The sequence below is a fragment of the Austrofundulus limnaeus genome, unplaced genomic scaffold, assembly GCF_001266775.1.
Source record: "Austrofundulus limnaeus strain Quisiro unplaced genomic scaffold, Austrofundulus_limnaeus-1.0 Scaffold431, whole genome shotgun sequence".
In the NCBI taxonomy this organism is placed as follows: Eukaryota; Metazoa; Chordata; class Actinopteri; order Cyprinodontiformes; family Rivulidae; genus Austrofundulus; species Austrofundulus limnaeus.
In genome coordinates this window covers 213,963-218,967 of record NW_013952833.1, presented here as the reverse complement: position 1 = coordinate 218,967, position 5,005 = coordinate 213,963, and the positions used below count along the sequence as shown (strand labels likewise).

General features: G+C 40.4%; 1 protein-coding gene across 1 annotated transcript in view; it reads left to right on the top strand.

Annotated features, from left to right (window-relative positions):
* The first annotated feature begins 1,059 nt into the window (after positions 1 to 1,059).
* Positions 1,060 to 5,005, top strand: part of LOC106529260 (myelin basic protein) — a 116,243-nt gene continuing 112,297 nt past the window's right edge. Inside the window, exon 1 of the mRNA XM_014024620.1 lies at positions 1,060 to 1,314. The gene's annotated coding sequence lies outside the window, so the exon portion shown is untranslated. The remainder of the gene's footprint in view (positions 1,315 to 5,005) is intronic.

The following is a 5,005-nucleotide window of genomic DNA, read 5'->3' as shown; positions in this document are numbered from 1 at the left end:
GAACATGAGTATGTTGCTTTGAATTTACTCAACTCAGTTAAGTGGAACCAGGTAACATAACATGGTTAAGTAAAGCCAACATTTCATTTTTAGAGTGTATTTCATTGTTCTCCATGCATTTTCAAAAATAAAAAACAAATTAACATTTTACTAAAAATTTTTGAGGACCCCCAAGATACCTCTCACGGACCCCTGGGGGTCCAGGGACCCCAGTTTGAGAACCTCTGCTGTACTACATCTCTTCGTGCTGAAGGTGAGGGGAGATCCAGTGGGCAAAAAAATAAAAATAAAATAAAAAAAAGATCCGGTGGGCAAGTTCCTTGAAACGAGCAGCGGACATTTGAAAATAGGAGAAGTGTTTTTCATCATCCATCTCCCACATAAGCTGAACTCGCAAGCAAGTTTTTTATTTTTATTTTTTAGCAACTAGCAGTTATTTACCTGCTAAGCTAGCGCGTGACATCTGCGGTGGGAGGGCAGAGGGAGGGATTACTATAATGTATCCCCCACGCCTTTTCCCAGTATAAACACTGAATGGTGTTGGTGACACACGCAGTGACGTCATCGCTGGGCCGCAGCCGCACGTCTTGCATGAAGTATAAACAAACCTTACCACTGTGTCTGCAACAAGTAAGATATTGTTTACACCTTTCCACAGAACCCCACTTCAAAATGGCTTCAAAATTGCAATAATAAAAAAAGTGTCAACAGATTTTCATGAATGAACTGACTTTACATTAAAGACCATTTAAAGCATAACAGCTGAATCTGAGTTCAAATTAGAAAACACATGAATTTGTTATCCTGGTGTTGCAACAGCATGTTTCTTCTGTGATTCAGAGCAACAATAAGTTACCTGTTACCCATTCACACACCTGCTTCCTGAAGGTGACCAGCTTCTACCACAGCTGTTATAAAACAGCCTCAGTATCTGACGGATCACACCGAACTGCCTGGGGGTCCCTGTGGGAAATGATCCCAACACAACGTTCTCTGGACTCTGCAGAGTCATGTTTTTATGCACAGACGTGCACCAACGTGCTGCACAGAACATTTCTTGTGAGCTGCATTCCGCCCCACCCCTCGCAAACATCATCATCACCTCAGATCAGGAAGCACGGATACGTTTTGTTTTTATCTTCTTTTTTTGTTTTAAAGAAGAGACTTTAGGTGAATGCAGCCGCAGCGAAACCTGACCAGGAGGGCGACGAGGCGTTATTGTAGTAAACACGGTTGATCTGCAGAAAGAAGAGCATTGGTTACATCAAGACTGAGCCGTGGATGCATGTGACACAGACTCACCGGAGAAGAAGGGTATGTGTTCAGTCCAACTGGTAAAACCCATTAAAACACACAAACACACGCGCGGTTGCGTTACTACTAGTTTATGAGGATTTATATTTACATCCGGAGTTTCGACTGGTGTACACAGCGTAACAGACGTTCAGAAATCTGCGGTCAAAACGTGATTTTATTTTTTATCCATTTGTTTATGTCATTTCCCCCCCTCCAAGTCCTAACTCGGTGTGACAACGATTTTTCTCTATTCACCACTTTCTCACAGCAGACTGTTCCACTGCGTTTGTCATGTGCCTTTTAACAGTTTCGTCCCCGACGCCAAAAAAGAGTCTCCCCATCTGCCAACCCTCCAGCGCAAACCACCGTTCAAAAATGTCGCAATTTAAAGTTTATTTAACTTTTGTCTATATAATTCAGGATTTGGGAGTCAGCTGTGGAATTCTTAGCAGTCAGGTCACTGTTTTCTTGAATTCGGCACGAAGTAAACTTTTTGTGGAGAATTTAAATCAGTTCAGTTTCTGTTTTTGTAAATATTTACACTGCGCTGTTACCGGAAATAATGTATAGCGTTCGAGCCAGAGGAGTCATTTGGAAAAACCACTATTCCTAAACTCTTGTAAATAAAGGACATTTTGTGGGGAATAAGTGTGCCGAAATTAATTTCATAATGTATTAAATGTTTTAAAGTTTATTTATGGGGTTAGAGCTATGTATTCAAGAACTTAAGTTAAACACCTTTAAATGAGAAGAATAAGGAGGGAGTTTGGACTTACGGAAAATATGTGATGGGGAAACAGTGTTCTCTTCCACCCAGCAGTACCCAACACTTTATTTAAATGTTTATTTATAATTATTTAATAAATGACATTAATCTGAGCTCATTATTACGCAAGTGTAAACATGTAATTTGTGTAAGACTTAAAAAGGAAACTAGCATTTATCAAACTGAAGCCCATCATGCCTTGCATAAATGTTAAGCAAGAGCTTGTGTGATCTAATAAAACTCAGAGTATGTAATGGAGGTGACTCAGATATGTTGTTAACAGATGGAACATGAGTGACTTTTCACAATTAATGCCAAATTGTTAAATAAAGATGTTGCCTGGTGTGGTATTTCTCTGGGTTTGTGCTGGAAACAAATCTCAGCTACTATCACACCAAATTTTAGCTCAATATCTTTGAATCTGACCTGGCTAAAGCTATTTTTGTATTTGCCATTATTGATTAGGTGTGGCAGCCATACTACACCAAGTTGACTCCAGAAGTTAATTAGTTGTGGATGTACATCCAGTGATTGTTTTCTGAAAGTTTTATCATCAATTACCAAGTTGGTTGATGAGATATTTTGCTAACAGACAGACAAATGAACACATGCATTATATTACTGCCCAACTTTTGTTACAGCGGGTGAGTTAAAGGTGCTCTGTTCAGACTTTGCACTGCAACTGCATTCTTTCTTAACGGTTCCTGTTCATCATCATTGGAACATGGTTTGACCTGCTGGCTGTCAGAATTCTGCTACACTCACTGTAAAGCCCAGAGGAAATTAAGTATTACATCACAATGCATCCCAAGCAGAATGCTTGTATGCAGCAAGCTCCACTTGTTACTCAACTTTAGCCCAAACACAGAAGGCCAGCAATGGAAACTGAATCTGTTGGCTAAAATAAATACCAAAGGGGAGGATTCAACTCTGCTAGTGTTCAGTCTCTCTCTCCATATGAGGTTAGAGGTTATATCTGTGGTTACGCCTCTTAATATTGCTGCTTTTTGCTCATATTTTGAATAAAGTGTGTGCTTCATTCTGAATTGCACAGATTTAATCAAACCTCCTGCCCTGTCCTCCAGTCTGAAAATCTAGAGTGACACAACCTCTGGGTTTGATTAATACCAATTACATGCAGGTTTATTTCCTCACCTCATTTTACACACTACTGAAACACTCAGGTAATCCATGATGTCACTTCAACTCGACTGAATCACCTTCACGGTGATCAGAAAGTACTGTGTTTGGAATTTTGTCAAGATTGAAATCTGTGGCTCATTTTGAGTAATGTCAGAGTTCGTTCATATTTGAAGCTCAAGTGAAAGGAGTATGTTTACCTTCACATTGTTTGAGCAGAAACGCTTTTGCTTGCCTCCAAGTAACTGAGTGGGGAAGGCCACAGGAATGCATTCCATGACATTTCATAGGATTTGCTTCAACCATGGGAGCAAATTCCACAAGGTGCGCTCACGTGTTTCACTTGAAATTCCTCTGTGTTTGTTGATACCAGGGAGACTCTGCAGTGTAACTTGGCCTAAATCTATGTCTGCCATCAGTTTTCTGCTGTAAAGGAAGTGTTTTTTTTATTTTATTGTTTATCCTGCACACTAAATGCACTACCTCCACATGTTACAGCTGTGCTTTGTAGGTGACAAGCTGAGGTTAGTTAACTTCTGCCTCACAAACTTCCTCTCGTCTCTCACTTCCCCTTTGTATCTGCTCTTGGCAGACAGGTTGAGTTGCATTACCTGCAGTTTGAACTCCGCCTTTGCGCTATCGCACCGTGCTTAGTTTTGTCGAAAGGCGTGGTTCAGAAAGCTCAGGGTGCTACTATGACTTCATATCTTCTCATCTCCATTTTTTTTTTCTTCTACACAAGGCCACAAGAAGCTGTAGAGTTCAATAGCCTAAATAGGGGCACGTACAGGATCGTGATCTTGTTTTTGGTCTGCTTTGATAGGTCAGACCCTGTTCACACTGGATGAAAATCTTTTTTTTTTTTTTCCCCAGGATCTTAGTGATGTCTTCAGAAACATATTAGGAATGTAGTGGGCTCCATATTATGCATCATTGAGCATAACATTTTGTGGGGCGGAGGGTGGTGGGGGGGAAGGTGAGCTTGTACAAAACTGCTGTAGCAAAGTTCTGGGGACAGGATAATGTGCATATGAGGCTTGGTCATTGGGACTTTAAAGTCGCATGCCTAGACTATGATCATGATTGTGACAAGATCCTAAAAACAATCCACACTGATTGTATTGTGTGGCATGAGCATTGCTGATTTTTGATGCCATGTTGGAAAGGTGTATTAACACAAGCATAGAGTGTTGTGAGTGCTTTTCTTAGGAAATAGCAGGAATGACCTTTTTTGTCGTACTAAGAGTGCAGCACCTTCATTGCCTTCACCCTGAAAGAGGTTTTCAAATGTACCAAGATCCATCCACGCTCTAATGCAGGGGTGGGCAATCATGGTCCTCAAGGGCTGCAGCCCCTACATGTTTTACATTTTTTCCTGCTCCAACACACGTGATTCAGTCACTGAACTACCCCTTCCAAGTTCTGCTGTATGGAGGACCGAAATTGACATAATTAGAAATAAAAGCAGAAATAGATGAATGAACCTTTAAATAAATAAATACATTTAAAGGGGCAATATCATGTAAAATCAACTTTTTTGAGGATGGGAGAATGTCATGAAGTGATTCAACGCAGCCTGCTGGTTTCTTCTTTAGATTATTCTTTTTATGGACAGTGCCCTGAGACAACGTATGTTGTGACTTGGCGTTATATAAATAAACTTGAACTTGAACTTGAGTTTTATATCATGTCATAATGTTATACTCGCATAAAAAACATGCCCAAAGCCTTGCTTTGACTCATTCATGCATGTCTGAGAAATCCTGCAGCGTTTTTAGGCAGCCATGCTGAGGAGCAAAATGA